Below are 18,649 nucleotides of genomic sequence, written 5' to 3'. Positions count from 1 at the left end.
TAGGAGTTTATCCATATTGCCATTATTACTTTATTTTTCTATTATTACTTTATCTAAATATTATGCTTGGGGAAGAAGGATAAAAAGTGGTCCACAATTTTTTTATATATATTTTTCTATTGCATTATCTAGAAGTTTTATGCTTGGCGAACAAGGAAAAAAAAGTGGTCCACAAAATATATTCACGTATTAATAAAGTGAAAGGAAAATATTGGCCATTCGGGTGTTTGTCCCTGCTTGGCACAGTTCGGAATTTAATAAAAGTTATACATTAAAAATAATATAATTATAATATGATTAAATATGAAGGATTTCGGATAGTGATTATTAAAATAATACTAGGAAGACAACTCGTCGCGTTGCGATGGTGCTGCAATGTAAATTTGGTCGGCATAAGTTAAGTTCATTACGACATCGTCACTTAAACAAAAAAAAATGCAAACGTTTAAAATTGTATCGGCACACGTACAACTTATGATCAAAATGACACTAACTTGGTTACGATGTAGCTTATGATACAAATAACATATTTAATATGATGTTCACTTGATCGTTAAAATCCGGGCATTGCAGTGGTGGGTCGATGTGAATTTGGCCGGTATCGGATATGTTCGTTATTGTTTCGAAAATAAACGCAAATAATAAATCTTTCAAGTTAAAATATGTAAAACAAATAGAATAATAAAAGTTACATAAAAATCATATAAAAAACCCACCATAGAAAACATCAAATAATCAAATGAGAAAAATAAGTAAAGTAAGAAAAAAAATGGCTACACAATGAGTCTCGAACTTGAGCCTTTTAATATAACTATGACTAAACATAAATAGAACATCCATCAAGGCAAACAAACAAAGATGTTTAGCTATCAAGAGGATTTGAATAAATATTATAATATAACTAATATAATATTCAAATATTAAACTTGTGGCACCGACATTTCATTATTAATCTATATAGATACCATGTTGGACGACATAAATTAAATAAAAAGTAGTTATGCTAAAGTGAAATAATGTCTAAAAAATGTAGGAAGTAGGGAGACTTCACATATCTTATAAAAATTATAGAAAACGTGTTGTTGAAAAAACATGTATTGACATCCCATTGGAAAAAAAAAACCCTATTTATGTAGCTTATATATTCTTAAACGTACCATGATAACATTTTTTTTATGCTTTTTTAAGTGCAAACTTTCTTTTATTAAAACCTTTCACTGTATGCATGTGATTTAATAATTTATATTATAGTTTACTATAAAGCAAATTATTTAATTAAGAAATAATAATTTTCTATTACTACTTTATTTACAAATATTATGCTTGGGGAAGAAGGAAAAAAGGTGGTCCATAATATATTTACATATTAATGAAATGGAATAAAATTATGGCCATCCAAGTGTTTGTGTCTGCTTGGCACCATTCGGAATAAAAGTTATACATTTCAAAAAAAATAAATTATACTAATAATTAAGCATGAGGGATTTAGGGTAGTGATTATTATATATATATATACTCCCTCCGTCCCATTATAAGTGTCATATTCTGACTTTTCAAGTCTTTCTTTTGCAACTTTGGCCGTAAATATTTTTGTTCGTGTCATATAATACTTGATGAAAATTATATCAATGTAAAATACATTTAAAACCCAATCCATTCATATATTTTACATCAAGTATTATATAACACAAACAAAAATATTGCCGGTCAAAGTTAAACAAGAAAGACTTGAAAAATCAAACCAGGACACTTAAAATGGGACCGAGGGAGTATATATTAATGATTGTTATCTCACAGGTTTTACTATTTATGAGAAAAACTAATTAATTTTTTATATTTTTGTATAGCATCTCTACTTTCAATATAGGTAGTTATAAGTTACAACAAATTCTCATTCAACTTTAGTTCCAATGTAATTTTATATCTATAATTTTATACAGACAAAAATTCGATAAATACCAGTACCGGCATTAAATTTTTAAATCTCAATTTTCTTAAAATTTTGATACAAAAACAGGATCACTTTTATCCGTACCAGCACCCGGTACATTTTACTCATTCTTAAAATATGTACATATACCATTTGTACCGTATTTTTTCCACGTATGCGGAGGGAGAGAGAGAGTCCAATTAATCATCCATATAGCCTAAATTTAAATTCAAAATACATTCAAAATTGGAATCGTGTGACGTACTGAATTGCCTGCTGCTTATATAAGACCAGGTGTAGTGGTCACGTTGTTGGCCAACGTTATGTTGAAAACGCAGGGGTACACCGCCCCCCCCCCCCACCCCCCCCCCCCCCCCCGCGTTATGTTGAAATTTTTTTTTGTGCGTTTTAGATACAACGCGAGAATGGCGCGCATATCCAAAAAAAATGCCGTTGGTCTTGGAGCCGATGGGGTTTTAAAAAAAAATTAATTAATTATATTTATACTATATAAACAAACCAAACTCATATTTTTTAACACATTCCTTCCAATCTATCAATTTACACAAATATTTATATCTTTTACACTAATATTTCTACCATCATGTTTCCAAACAACAACCAAAATATTCTCGGTTTTGGTCAATATGCCCGTCAAGCCAACCAAAATCCACAACCGAACCAATCTACCGACCCGACGCCAACCGTACCCGTCCCGTAAATGTATGACCCGCAAATGGCCGCGTACTTTGCACTTCTACAAAGCTCTATGCCAAATGCGTTGCCCGGTTTCCAAAACCCAATGACAAACATTTTTGCGGGTTCGGGTTTCCAACCCGCCCCGGAGACCCAACCCGAGGTCGAGTTCATGCCGGAGACACAACCCGAGGGCGGTTCGAGCCAACGCGGACGTTCGAAAAAACACGCAAAGAAGTCCGTCGGCGAACCTCAGGTTAAAAAGACGGTGATAGCGTGGAGTATCGACGAGTGCGTACTATGTGCTCGTGCTTGGTGCCAAATATCGGAATATGCCAAATGCGGTAGGTTTTTAAAATGCATATATATTTTTTTAAATTTCTTATAACAAACATTAAACTTGTAATGTTTTTATTTTTTTAGCGAACTATCAAAAAACGAGGGTATTTTGGTACAAAATTATAGAGAGGTTTCACAACCTTGGCGGGAACTCGCGTCGAGAAAACGATTCGTTACTGTCAAAATGGGGCGACATAAACACCAAATGCATGGCTTTCCATACGGTTTTCTCTCGGATGAATCGAACTAGGAGTAGCGGTGTCTCGGACGCGAAAGTCATGGATAACGCGTTGGTTGAGTTTCAACATAAGGTCGGCGGGACCTTCAACTACTTTGGCATTTGGAAAGACCTATTGAGGCATCACTCAAAATGGGCATGGTGTTGGATGCCGAAGCTGAAGGCGAAGGTGGTCCGCGTAAAAAAAGTCTAAAACATCATCTTCGGTTGATCCAGACACGCCCCGTTCCGACGCTCGAAACTTCAACTTAAGCGATAATGACCCCGTGAATACTACCGACATGCCTCGGCCGGGGGTAGAAGAACCAAAGGCAAAGAAAAGGGGAAAGGGGCCGGTTCGTCGTCGGCAACGGGTTCGAATCCCGAATTGGAAAGCCAATTCCAATTAATGAACTATCGACTCCAAGATTTACACCAACTTGGAACCCAACGACTTCAAGTAAATTTGGACGTCGTCGACCTACTTCGAAGGAATGAGATGGACAAAGACATCGAGATTTTATCAAATGAGCTATCCGAAGACGACCAGATAGTCCAATCTCTAAAAGCCAATCGACGAGCGAAAATTTTAGAAAAATATAAATGAGTTTTAGTTTTATTAGTATTATTTATGTTTTTTTATTTTAATTTGATGTATTTTTTTTAATTTAGTTTAATGTATTTTTTTTAATTTAGTTTAATGTATTTTTTATTTGGAAGTTTAATGTAATTTTTAATTTTATGTTAATTTATTTAAATGATTTAGTATTTAAAAAAACAAATAAAATTAATAATAACTGGGCGCCACGTGGTGTATAACCCCTGGTAGTGGAGAGTTATGACTACAGCATGATTTTGTACAAAACCATACCTCGACGCCACGTGACGCATGACCCCTAATAGTGGAGATTTACGACCGCACATTGTCTAATGTGCCAAACACACTTCAGTCCTTCATTACATTACACATTACATTTGCGTTACAGTAATAATATCTACCAAATCTGATTCCTATATATAACTTACTAATAATAATAATATTAATTCCGTTTTAATCGCACGCTATAAGTCACCGATCATCATCATCATCAACTCTCGTTCGCCAGAAGGTATATTATTATCATTCTATTTGATCATCTACTTGTTATATGATTTAATGCATAGTTTAATAGTTTATGATTAATTGTTAGGGTTTGTGAATGATTTGTAGTGATATAAGTAGTGAATGTGTTGTTGATTGATTGATTGAACTTTGAACGGTGAATGTATGATGATGATGTAGAGGATGAAAGTTGTAACCCTACGTGTTTGTTGAAATTAGGCTTACGTCAGCGAGTGATGCAAATGAGAGATAGGATTGGTAGAAAGCTCGAAATGAGCTGAGCTGAGCCTATCGAGCACGAGCCGATAAGGTTTAAGGTTTTAAATGTGAGTTAAGTTGATTAGTAAATGATAAACGAGCCGAGCCGAGCCGACGAGGTTGTGTATTTTTTAGTTTTTTTTATAATGTTTTTTAAACTTCTGTGTGCTAGTTTTACAATGCATAGTTGAGCACGAGCCAAATAGGTTTTTAATTTATTAAATATGTGTTAAGTTGATTAATAAATAATTGAGTCGAGCCGAGAAGAGCTTGTGTTTTTTTTAAGTTTTCTCTCTTTTAGACTTCTATGTATTAATTCTACACTACACGAGACAAGCGTTGGCTTGTTTAAGGTACTACACTAGCTCGAGCCTAGCATAGGGCTCGTTTAAGGTTTTTCTCAAAATACATAAAAATAATTAACAAGGTATGTAAGTTAATTAATAAGTAATTAATGAGATGTGCCTAAGCTTGAAGAAACAACTCACGAGCCGTGCTAGAGCTCTTGTAAGTCAAAACGAGCTTGAGCGTAGTCGAGCTCTGGCTCGGTGCGTTTACATCCCTACTTTCTAACTGTACTTTTTGGAGTTACAATTTTGGTCGGAAAATTGGAGAATTTTCTGAAGCTTGTTACATGAGATCATTATATATCATTATCGATTCTTTTTATTTCAAATACAAATAAATACATAATATTGATATGAGTCAGGATTTCTTTTCTTGTAAGTTGTAACTGTCACTATTTACTGACATTTGCAATTTAGGCCAATGTAGTGGGGCGATATTTGTGGTGAACACCGCCCCCCCGGGCTACAAAAGGGGCGATTTGGTGGGGGGCGACTAATTCTTGTCCGGGGATTTGGTGTGGAGAATATTATCAATTTAATATTGTGTGTTATATATACACACACATATATATATTATTATTATATTACTATTTGTAGCCCCTACACCATTACACCCAAAAACAAAAACCTACCGTTTGCTGAAAGGGCGCCACATGGCGTAAAACGCCCCATTTGTAGCCCCTCCACTACGCATAGCCTTACAAGAGATGTCTGGTTTCCCATTTTCCAATGTGAAATTATTTAGGAATATTAGATTTTAATAATCCTTATTAAATGGTATTGGCCGATAATAATCCCTATTCGATTTATCGTCACTGGCGGTCCCAAATTCAAAAAAGCTGGCCCCCAATGGCCCCCCGTTAAATTTGACTTAACGACGTTATAGTTTTTTTTGAATTTCAAACCAATTTTTTAGGGCTTTTGATCGTATAGGAGGATACGAGTCAATTGGTGAAAAATTTAGTTTGAAATAATGCTTCACAATGACGAAACAATGCTTCAATTCGGGTGTTTGAACTTACAATTTGTTAATTGTATTTAGTTAGGGTTTTAGCCCATTTGGTTAGATAGAGCCCATGGGCCTTTTATGGGCTGTTAGCTAGGGTTTAGTTGTGTATATATAGGTGTAGTGGCTTATGTATTAGATACATCTTCAAGTAATAAACATTACTTTCACTACAACCATCTTCTTTACATGGTATCAGAGCTACGGCTCTCGATCCAAACCCTAGCCGCGATCTGACCCGAACCTGAGTCTGACCAGCCGTCACCAGCAGCCTTCAGATCTGAAACAAGCTCCTGCCTTGTTCTGTCCGAGCACTGTTCACGCGAGCACTGTTCACCGGTACTGTTCATCGCCGGAACACTGTTCACGCCGGAAAACACTGTTCACTGCCGGAAAACCACTGTTCACTGACGAGCACTGTTCACGCGAAAATCACTGTTCACCGGTACTGTTCATCGCCGGAAACACTGTTCAAGCCGGGAAAACACAGTTCACTCCGGAAAACACTGTTCACTGCCGGGATTTCTGTTCACTGCCGGAAAGTTACTGTTCGCTGCCGGAATTACTGTTCGCTGCCGGAAAGTTACTGTACGCTGCCGGAATTACTGTTCGCTGCCGGGATTAACTGTTCACGACGAGTAACTGTTTACGCCGGAATCTGTTCCTGCCCTCCACCCGCACTTGTTACTGTTCACAGTCAATTTTCAGTTTCGTGTATCACTATGGGCGAAAATACATACATGTATACATTTACTAAAGAGGAGCATGATCTTATTCAACGGTTTCTTACCTCCCAGTTGCCTCATCCTCAAACCAGCTCGGCACATTCAGGTAAGCCTTCTAGCCTTGACTTATCATGGGTGATTGATTCTGGAGCCACACATCACATGACTGGGAATCGGGGTATTTTTTCTAGTCTTCAAAATGTTTCCCATGCACCAGTACGTCTTGCCGATGGATCTTCATGTCCCGTTCTCGGCATAGGATCCATCAGTAACTCGGAAAACCTAAAACTGTCTTCTATCCTATTTGTTCCTAAATTTCCTACCAGTCTTTGTTCAGTGAGTCAGATTACCAAACAAAACAACTGTTCTGTGACCTTTTACCCAACTCACTGCGTTTTTCATGAACTAGGAACAAATCGGGTAATTGGTACTGGTTTTGAATCAGGAGGTCTCTATCGTATATCCCCGTTTTCGCATCCTGTAGCAAACTTATGTGATTCCGCTGTCAGGGAGGCTCACTGTCGGTTAGGTCATCCCTCTACAGCAGTTCTGAGGCAAATGCGACCAGATTTACCACTTTCGTCTTTTAATTTTCATTGTGAGTCGTGTCAACTTGGTAAACATACCAGGCGTCCCTATCCCCCTAGGGTGCCCAATCGAGTCAGTTCTTGTTTTGAACTGTTGCATTCTGACGTATGGGGTCCTTGCCCTATCAAATCTACGTTGGGTTTTGAATATTTTATTGCCTTTATTGATGACTATTCTCGCACTACTTGGGTTTATTTATTGAAATCTCGTAGTGAGGTATTTTCCATATTTCGAGAATTTAATGCTTATGTTCAAAACCAATTTAACACCACCATTAAAACTTTACGATCTGATAATGCTAAAGAATATTTTTCCACCGACTTTTCTTCATACTTAAAAACCAACGGCATTATTCATGAATCATCGTGTGCTTATACATCTCAACAAAATGGTGTGTCCGAACGCAAAAATCGTCACATATTGGATGTTGCTCGCACAATCATGATCCAATCACGTGTTCCTCATCGTTTTTGGGGAGATGCCGTTCTCACTGCCACATATCTGATTAACCGCATGCCCTCAACCGTTCTTCATGGTAAAACACCGTTTTCTATACTATTTCCCAACGATGATCCATTTCCTCTCGCACCTAAAGTATTTGGTTGTATCGCCTATGTTCATGACCATAGTCCAAAAACCATCAAACTTGATCCTCGAGCCATTCGTTGTGTCTTTCTTGGTTACTCACGGGTTCAAAAAAGGGTATCGATGCTATAGCCCATCACTTCACCGATACTTTACCAGTGCCGATGTCACTTTTCACGAGTCTCCTTACTTTCCCGAGTGTTCCACTCCTGTTTCTGACCCGTTTCCCGACCTCGATATACCCACATCTCCCTTCATCCCCACCATTCCTGTGTCAATTCCTTTTACCGATCCAATCTCTACTGATTCTGACCCACCGACAGAATCTCCGCCACTGCTTTTCACATATGCTAGGCGGGGTAGGGGTCAAACATCAGCGACTCTTGATTCACAACCTGGCCACGACCCCGAAATACCCTCCGATACTCCGCCTACATCTGAGCAATCCACACCTCTCACTACTACATCGTTACCCGATCCACCAACCTCTGACACACCTGTTTATGATCCTCCTGGTGCCCCACTTCCCGATATACCTATTTCCTTTCGCAAGGAACCCCGGACATGTACTCGTTACCCAATTCAGGACTATGTTGCCTACACCCACCTATCTCCTGAATCTCATGCGTACACCACTACCCTTGATTCCTACCCGATTCCCAAAAATGTGACGAGCGCTCTCGCTCACCCAGGATGGAGACAGGCTATGGAAGATGAAATCGGGGCTCTAAAGTCCAATCATACATGGGATCTTGAAACACTTCCTAAAGGGAAGCGTATTGTTGGTTGTCGTTGGGTGTTTACGGTTAAACTACACCCGGATGGCTCCCTACACCGCTTAAAGGCTCGGTTGGTTGCAAAAGGGTATTCTCAGGCATATGGCATTGATTACGATGAAACTTTCTCTCCGGTTGCTAAAATGCCATCTGTCCGTATTTGCATCGCTCTTGCTGCCATTAATCATTGGCCGCTCCACCAGCTTGATGTCAAGAACGCCTTTCTTAATGGTGTTCTTGAGGAGGAGGTATATATGGAGCAGCCCCCAGGGTTCGTCGTTGAGGAGGAGGCCTCGAAAGTTTGTAGACTACGTCGTTCTCTATATGGTCTTAAACAGTCTCCCAGAGCATGGTTTGGTCGATTCTCTAGTGTTATGGGACAGTTTGGGATGACGCGGAGTGCCTACGATCACTCTGTCTTCTTTAGACACCAGAAAGGGAAGAGGATTATCGTAGTTGTTTATGTGGATGACATTATAATCACAGGTGATGACGAGGTCGGGATTTCCGAACTCAAGCAGTTTCTTCAGTCTCAGTTTCAGGTAAGCGACTTAGGTCGACTGAGGTATTTCCTTGGCATAGAAGTATCCCGCTCTCCATAAGGAATACTTCTCTCCCAACGAAAGTATGTTCTTGATATGTTAACTGAATGTGGCTTACTGGGTTGTAAACCTGTTGATACACCAATGCTTCCTACAAAGAAACTCCTCCCAAAGGAAGGAGATCCAATGAAAGATCCTGAGCGATACAGACGGCTGGTTGGTAAACTTAATTATTTAACCGTCACACGACCGGATATCTCCTTTACTGTCAGTGTTCTGAGCCAATTTATGGCTACACCATACACCGGTCACTGGGATGCTGCCCTTCGTGTCTTAAGATATCTTAAGACCTCACCTGGCTTGGGCATATTATACTCTGATCAGGGTCATTGTCGTGTAGGTGCCTTCACGGAAGAAGGAGATGGTCGAATATCAGGGTTCTCAGATGCAGATTGGGCAGGTTGTCCAATTTCTCGACGATCTACCACCGGATATTGTGTGTTTGTTGGGGGAAACCTTGTATCATGGAAGAGTAAGAAGCAACACACGGTCTCCCGGTCGAGTGCCGAATCAGAATATAGAGCCATGGCAGATGTAACATCAGAGATGACATGGGTTCGTCGTCTTCTCAGAGAGCTCGGGGTTGTTTCTAATGACTTGATGAGGCTATACTGTGATAATCAGTCAGCTATTCACATAGCCAAGAATCAAGTATTTCATGAGAGGACAAAACATATTGAGGTCGACTGCCACCTTATCAGAGATCGGGTAGTAGGCACACAAATTGATCCTCCTTCCATTCAACCAGTTCATGTGAAGACAAATTTTCAGCTAGCAGACATTCTAACTAAACCGTTCCGGAAAGCTCCGATAGATTTTATTTGTAACAAGTTGGGCATGATTAACATCTATGCTCCAACTTGAGGAGGAGTGTTAATTGTATTTAGTTAGGGTTTTAGCCCATTTGGTTAGATAGAGCCCATGGGCCTTTTATGGGCTGTTAGCTAGGGTTTAGTTGTGTATATATAGGTGTAGTGGCTTATGTATTAGATACACCTTCAAGTAATAAACATTACTTTCACTACAACCATCTTCTTTACACAATTAACCAAAATCAAGTCGTTTGGATCATTGTTTCGAGCTAAGTTTTACATCAATCGACTCGTATCCTCCTAACGATCAAAACCCTTAAATATTGGTTCAAAATTCTGAAAAAACTATAACGCTGTTAAGTCATTTTTAACGGGGACCATTGGAGGCCAACTTTTTTGAATTTGGGACCGCCAGTGACGATAAAACGAATAGGGATTGTTATCGGCCAATACCATTTAATAGGGATTATTAAAATCCAATATCCAATTATTTAAGAACAATTTTCTATTTTTTCAACTGCTTTTATCTGTCTTAACCTAATCCGTTTATATAGGTTCGGTTAGCAGGGTATTGGTGGGCCCCGTGAGATATATATTTTGATTGAAACGAATAAAAAAATACAAGTTATGTACATGGATTATCTTGTCCCCGATACCTTGGAGCAAACTGATGTTGATGCTCCAGAAATTGGTAAAAAGTTGATATTTATTTTGGAAGTATTTTTCTATTTTTGCAACTTCAAGCCACGATAACGAGTTTTTAGCTTTTGCAAAAAAAATCGGCTTTTGCTTATGTTACTATTCAGTGGTCGAATAAATAATTACATATTTAGATTTGTAAACTGATTTTTAATTTCTCTTTTTACACATTTTATCTAAATTTTGCAACTTCCTAACAAAAAACACATCCAAACACTAGTTTTTCGTTTTTATTGTGACTTGAAGACCAAATAGTGGGTTTTTATCGTTTGGAAGGACAAATTTTACTTCTGATTATTTTAATATATAAGGGTCATGTAATCAGTTTTGTAAACTGATAATCTGAAGGTGAAAGAAACAACCCTTTTTAAATCCTTTTTTTTAACTGTATTTATCAAATATTCACATTTGATTATCTCATAACAACTTCCAGGAGAAACAAAAAAGTCTAAATCCGTATTAGAATTTTTATAACCTTTTACTTGAGTCTTAAAAAGAATTTTATGGTTTTAGCGTACGACTATGAAGAAGAACAGGCTCAATACGTGCCACCTGAGCTTGTGGGTCGAGTTGGAAATTATTCGACTAAAAAGTTTCATTTCTACGCAATTAAGTTAAAGAGGAACTTTGAATACGACATCCCACTCCAAGATATTGTTCTTGGAGTCAACACAGAGTTGGATCTCGATAATCAACGGTTGGAGTTTGATCTTGAGGTTGATAGAGGCTTCATTGATGTATCAATTTCATATATCGGTTCTTCTTTCCTTACATCCGATCAGGTAATATGAAAAGTGCACAACCTTTAATTTTGCTATATTTAAAATTAGCATACATATATTTGTTTTGATGTGCTAAAAATGGTAGTCTCATTATTACAACATGAAGATGTAACAGTTAGTATTTGGTGTTTGGATCAAGTGATTCTGATCATAGTAATATGCTTATTACGTTATTTAGGAGTCTAATCAGTTTTTTTGTTAAGAGTTTCAGGTCATACTTGTTGGCACTCATATTTTACCCACACTTTCTTTGTTCATAATACTTTTGAGTTTTATGATTTCAAATTGCAATAATCAGATAATCATTTTTAGCGCATGAAATCAAATATATGTATGCTTAAATTGCAATATTTAGAGACCGCCCTCCTAAAACTCTATTGGTGAACTATCATGTTAGGATCCAAACATTTCAGTTTATATCCTTGATAGCAGTCTTGTTGATAATTGTTTTTTGTGACACAATACCATATTCTTATTAAGATCATATAATTTATTTTTATTTTTTTTCAGATAACGACATCATACCAATTCCAAATGACAGTACTAAGAATACTTCTTGATAATTCTATCACAGAGTTAAATAAATATCTGCAACTTGGTACAAAGAAAACTAATATTGCGGTATTTGACTATCTTTTGTTTCCGTCACTGGGCTTGAATACAAGCCCGTTGGTCATTGATTGGGCTTCCGTTAATTCGGTCGTGTTCCCCTACATAAAACAACATAATTGTTCGTTAATGGGCAAATATCATCGCCAAATAAACACAATAAATGGAGAAATTTGCAGCTGCTTAATGGAAAATGCCTTGGTGCTTACACCCCATAATGGACGGGTGTATTGCACCACAAAAAGATTGGTTGGATTGACTGGTAATTCATCTTTGTAATTAAAAGAAGGGGAAGCCGTAACATACAAAGAGTACTACAAAATACGGTACAGACCTTTTTCTACAAATTTTCATTTATTAATCGCTATATGGATTTTGGCTGCATTAACTTTGTTTCAAATCTCAATAAAAATAACATTGTGGACCACATATATACCCTTCATTTTTGCGTAATTAAGCCCCTACTATAAAAACCCACAATTAATTCATATTTTTGTTTGTGTGGTTAAGTTCCTAAAATTCATATAATGGACCTTTTTGTTGTGTTTTTTATAAGCTTAGGGACCTAACCGTGCAAATACTAAGGCCAAGTTGTTTTTTTTATTAGTTTTAATATTATGTATGTGTAAAATAGAGTTTATTTGAAAATGCAGGCATGGGATCGATTTGCGTTATGGAGAGGAATCGTTTTTTGCTGCAAGACAACTTTTTGTTGTTCGAAATACTCTTCAAAAGGGCAGACATCATAAGGAGAAAGGTAAGATTGATGGTTTATTATGATATATTTCATGTTATGTATTTTATATGCCTATTCATCAATTTTGTTGATACAAAGATGTTAATATAATTTTATTATATATTAGCCAATTATTATATATGTTTAATTTCTTTACACTATGAGATAAACCAGGTACTTTATTAAGTATTGATCGTGTGTCTAAAATACCTTTTGGATATGATAGTTATGTAACTAACCTAATAGGCTAATACTATGTGCCAAATGAAACATTGTAATTTCTTAGTACAACCTTTGGTTTGAACTAAATATCTTTTTTTTTCCTATATGTTTTTATCTTACCTTTTATTTTATTTTGCAGAAACAAGTAATGCAGGGGTTGAGCTGCCTCCCGAACTGTGTCACATTATGATGTCTCCAATACCTGTAACTACATTCTATTCGTTTTCTTTTGTTCCATCAATAATGCATAGATTAGAGTCGTGGCTTTTGGCTCTAAATCTTAAAAAGATGCATTTAGACTGTAGTGAATCACATGGAAGTGTGCCTGCCACTAAGGTATTAAGTTATTCATTTTATCTTTTGTTATATTAATTTTAAACAAATAAACGAGCCTAAATATGATCCGTCTTTTTCAGATCTTGGAAGCAATAACAACCAAGACATGCCTTGAAAAGTTTCATCTTGAATCCCTTGAAACTCTAGGGGATTCTTTTCTAAAATATGCTTCTAGCCAGCAGTTATTCAAAACCTTTCAAAATCAGCATGAAGGAATCTTGAGCTCCCGAAGGGAGAAAGTTATTTCAAATGCCTCGTTATGCAGATTGGGATGTAAACGCAATATTCCGGTAATTTTTTTATTTGTGTTAAAGATTGATATTATAGGGTGGCAATTTTAGTTATATTTCATGTCTAACGGGTAAAATGAAAAAAAGGGTTTAAGGCATGAAGCTTCTTAAATCGTTTTACTAAAAATATATGGATTACTACCGTCTTAATAACTTTTTGCATCTATGCTGACATAATGACTTGATGATTAATTATGAAAATTAATCTATATTTTGAACGTAAATTAATCTATATTTTTGAAAATTAATCTATACTTTTTGCATCTTTTATTTTTTGAACGAAAGGTACCTCTTAATTCTTACTCTTGTTTTAACTAAAGTTATTATGAAAAAACAGTTAGTTAAAAGAAAAACGGTCAAATGGGCTGGCCAGGTCAAAACAGGTTGAAAGTTGTCGAAAGTGTATTTTTAATCCGTGAAGACTTTTAAAGTGTTTATATAGATAGATGGATTACTAATCAAATTTTGGACAAAGACCTCAAAATATTGCCACTTTCTTAACATGTCTAGTTTTCATTTTATCTTGAAAAGGGTATTTTGGTAATTAGTTATACTTTCAGGGATTCATTCGTAACAAACCTTTTGATCCAAAATCTTGGGTCGTTCCCGGAGATATTTCTGGAAGCTTCAAATTAGAAGAGACTGTATTTTCAACCAAAAGAAAAGTTTATGTTGGAAACAATAAAGTTATAAAAAAGAAAGTAATAGCCGATGCTGTTGAAGCGTTGATTGGCGTTTTTCTTAGTGAAGGCGGAGAAATGGCCGCCTTATCTTTTATGAGTTGGCTTGGTATTAAGGTTGACTTGCTCAACACGCCATACATAAGAGAAGTAACCTTACAGCCAGGGAAATATCTAAACATTGAACACTTGGAATCTTTGTTGAACTATACATTTCGTGATGCTTCTTTGCTTGTTGAGGCGTTGACTCGTGGATCTTATATGATTCCCGAGATTCCAAAATGTTACCAGGTAACAAGATACATTTACTTATTAACCCTTATTACCCTTTTTAAAAATGGATGGTTGTAATTTACTTAGGCCTAGTTTTAATAACTTATGTTTGTTAGTATATTCTTATAATGTTTTTGACCCATTACAACTTTGCCTAGTTTTAATAACTTTTGAGGCTCTACATATTGTCTGCACTTTACTTCTAACTGGTTTTAGCTCTGTTATGTTCGTCTGTCTACGTTCGGTTATGTTCGTACATCTACGCTTGTGAACCCGCCATTCGTTTGTACTGTTTACAGAAAAACATAAACGAACTCGAGCATGTTCATTATCTTAACGAACGAACATGATCAAGAAAACTCGTTGTTTAATTGCTCCTCTTTGATCTTTGTTCGTTTAAAGATAAACGAACCTCACACCCCCTTTCAATCCTAAAATTACTAGTTTTCCTATTTTACCCTACTTTTACTCTTATATCTTGCATGATTTCCAACTTATTTGGTCTTTTTAAAACACACGAGTGGTTAACTTAATACTGCTGATTATTTCAACTTCGAAGGACAAAATCACATTCAAACACTATTTTTTACAGCCTGTTCTTTCAAAACGGACATCCAAACACACCCTTATTCACTATTTTGTTATAATAGGCCTAAAATTCTGTTTAAGGTTAACAAACAAGTTTTTGGTACCAAAACTGTTTAGATCAACAGTGTATCTTTGTATAAGGTGACTTATATTTATTGTTTTATAATGCAGCGCTTAGAATTTCTTGGGGATGCTGTTTTGGATTATCTTATCACAGTTCACTTGTATAATATGTATCCGGGAATGTCTCCTGGGTTGTTAACCGATTTAAGGTCAGCGTCTGTAAACAATGACTGTTATGCACAATCGGCATTCAAAGTTGATTTGCATAAACATATTCTTCATGGTTCACAAGCGCTACACAAGAATCTTGTCAGAGTCATTAATGAGATTGACTATTTAACCTTGGAATCTACTTTCGGATGGGACTCCGAGACTTCTTTTCCTAAGGTCAGTTTTTTTTTTTTTAGTACTAATAGTAAATTATAAATTATAAATTGAAAATCATAGCTAACATTAACCAGGAGAGGAGGGACATGACCCAGTACTTATCAACGTTACATCAGATAGTACTGAACTTGCAGTAAATTATAAATTTTTTTTTTTTTTTTTTTTTTTGTGTATTCTGAAAGTTAGTCAAATAGTCAATCTTAGGAAAAGAATAGTCAATCTCGGAGTCCCATCCGAAAGTAGATTCCAAGGTTAATTTAGTAGAGATAATCTTAGTACTAATAGTAAATTATAATTTTTTTTTTTTTTTTTTTTTTTTTTTTTTTGTGTATTCTGAAAGTTAGTCAAATAATCAGTTTCTTTTTAGTTACTACTAAACTGATTGTTTAGAAGGATAAGTTGATATTATTTGTTTGGCGAGTGTTTGGGAATGTTTATTTGTTGGGAAAAATAGATTAAAGGCACGCTTTATCAAAATTATGATAATTATACCCTAATCTTAAACTTGCATTTGGATATGATAGTTTGAAGCTTAAGAAGAAAAAGAAGGGTATAATGGTCATCAGAAATTATATTTAATGAAATTGGTAAATGAAATTGGTAAAATTAAAGTTATAGATATATTTAACGAGTATATTTGATATTAGTTTTTTTTTATCAGGTTGGTAATGGTATGATATTACACAGTTAAGCGCTTTCGAATGTTTGGATGCGTTGTGTATATGTTTATTGCTATAGCTGAAATAAGTTGTTTCCAACAAGATTGCTTCGTTAAAACCGATTTTTTTTTTTTTTGTAGATTGAAGTTACAAGTGTACTAAAACTTCAAATCGTAGAAAAGCACATTTCAACATATTTTCTACCATATATTTTATTACCTGTGATTACCTTATTCTATTTAATACTAAATAATATTATAATAAAAAAAAGTTTTTATTAATTATGAACGCTTTCATTTAACTAAAAAAAAGGATCCAGTTACAACAGAGAGGCAGGTAAGTGGGCAACAAGTTGCGCCGCCACCCTCTTTTGAATGGCAAATACAAACACATGTATCTTATCTGCATCACCTATCACATCTGTATTAATATTAATTTTCGGGTATTATGTGCAGGTACTTGGAGACATCATTGAATCTCTAGCTGGGGCTATTTTTGTCGATTCGGATTATGACAAAAACCAAGTTTTTAACAGTATTCGTCCTCTTCTCGAGCCATTGGTAACACCCGAAACATTAAAACTACAACCCGTAAAAGAGTTGCATGATCTTTGTCAAAAGCATCATTTTGAAATAAAAAAAACGGCTAGGCGTACCGAGGATGGTACTGTATGTTTTAGTCTCGAAGTTGAATACGAAGGGCATGTTATTAAGGAATCTGCTATGGCGGCTGACAAGAAGATGGGTGAAAGACTGGCATCCAAAAACATTTTGAAGCGTGTTAAGGAAGCGCTGTCGGAATTGGATTAATTCACGGTATTGTATGGGTGAAAGACTGACATCCAAAAACATTTTGAAGCGTTGTCGGAATTGATTAATTCACGGTATTGTATGGGTGAAAGACTCGCATCCAAAAACATTTTGAAATGTGTTTTAAGGAATTGTTGGAATTGGATTAATTCACGGTATTGTATGGGTGAAAGACTCGCATCCAAAAACATTTTAAAGCGTGTTTAGGAATCATTGTCGGAATTGGATTAATTCACGGTATTGTACGGGTGAAAGACTCGCATCCAAAAACATTTTGAAGTGTGCTTAAGGAATCGTTGTCGCAATTGGATTAATTCACGGTATTTTTTGTTCTTTGTTTTGTGGTGATTCTTTTAAGCAACCAACAAACCAGACTCTTTATTAAAGTTGAAGAAACATTGTGTCTTTAGTTATGAATAACTTGCTTGTTTTGTCCATGTTTGTAGTGTGATCTATATTTGTAATATATTTGTTAATTAATTAAACCAGGCAACTTTTTAATTTTATTGGGATTTGGCGGTGCAAACGAGCTGAGCCATAGCTCAGTTAAGCTCGAGCTCGGCTTGTTTCGATCTCTATTACTAAAGCATGGGTTCGGGCTCGTTCATTAAATGAGCTTATATTTTGGCTTGAGCTGGGCTTGAGCTTGTTGAATTTTGGCTCGATTGAGGATTTTCACTAGCCAATCTCGAGTAGCTCGTTAGTAGCTCGGCTCGTTTGCACCCCTAGTTGGGATCTAAAAATGTTGAATCATGCTAGCTTGTTAATTACTAAAGGTTTTTTTTTTTTTGGAATAACTATTTTGTGGGTATAACACATTAAGTGAATCATACATAAGCCTTATAAAAAACATGCACTAAATGTGATCGGTTTAAAGGGTGTTTATGGTTTGGTTAAAAACCCTAAAATCGTCTAAACCAGTCATGGTTTAAGTTTCCAGGGTGGTGTCGGTTTGGTTTGAAATTTTTGAACCCAAAATGAATGGTATGGCTTATGGTTTATTGGGTGTAAGGGAGCGGTCGAGTTTAGGGGTGAGGTCAACTAGAAGAAATGGGTTGGGGAAATAATTTCATATTAACTATTTGTCTATTTAAATAGGATTCATTATTATATTTATATAAATATAGTTAAATAGTTTGGTGATGAAAAGTCTCGATTGGACCACTTTGCGACACCTTATTGGTATTATTCTTTTTTGTTTCTTTTTTTTTAAGTTTCGGAGCTTACCGAATGTGAATTTTAGTTTTGTTCTTTTTTGTTATTTTGTTTTAGTTACGGTACCGTACCAAACGCGATGGAAAGCGACATAATTCGCATAGACTCCCTGCGTTTTGTTTTAGTTCCAGTACCATAACGAAAACTGACCGAATGTTGATTTTTGTTTTTTAGTTCTGGTACCGTAATGAACATGACGAAAAGCAACTGAATTCGCGTAGCCCGGGATCAATAACGGTCGGGTTTTACAAATGATCCAGTTTTACCGACCGACGCCACGCCATTGATCCATCTCAATTTTTATAATTTTTTTTTGTC

At 36.0% G+C, this 18,649-nt stretch overlaps 1 pseudogene across 1 annotated transcript; it reads left to right on the top strand.

Moving 5' to 3' along the window:
* The first annotated feature begins 4,241 nt into the window (after window positions 1-4,241).
* LOC143592271 (endoribonuclease Dicer homolog 2-like) lies at window positions 4,242-17,534 on the top strand (annotated as a pseudogene). Its single transcript, XR_013145887.1, has 10 exons — window positions 4,242-4,291; window positions 10,538-10,674; window positions 11,196-11,464; window positions 11,975-12,399; window positions 12,727-12,830; window positions 13,171-13,367; window positions 13,448-13,657; window positions 14,218-14,628; window positions 15,370-15,648; window positions 16,763-17,534. The product of XR_013145887.1 is annotated as an endoribonuclease Dicer homolog 2-like (transcript).
* The last annotated feature ends 1,115 nt before the right edge of the window (window positions 17,535-18,649 follow it).

Source organism: Bidens hawaiensis, unplaced genomic scaffold, assembly GCF_021521415.1.
Source record: "Bidens hawaiensis isolate Kalapana, Puna unplaced genomic scaffold, B.hawaiensis_p1.1 tig00040654_1, whole genome shotgun sequence".
Lineage (NCBI taxonomy): Eukaryota > Viridiplantae > Streptophyta > Magnoliopsida > Asterales > Asteraceae > Bidens > Bidens hawaiensis.
The sequence above is the reverse complement of the archived record's forward strand: the minus strand, read 5'-3'. Positions and strand labels throughout refer to the sequence as shown.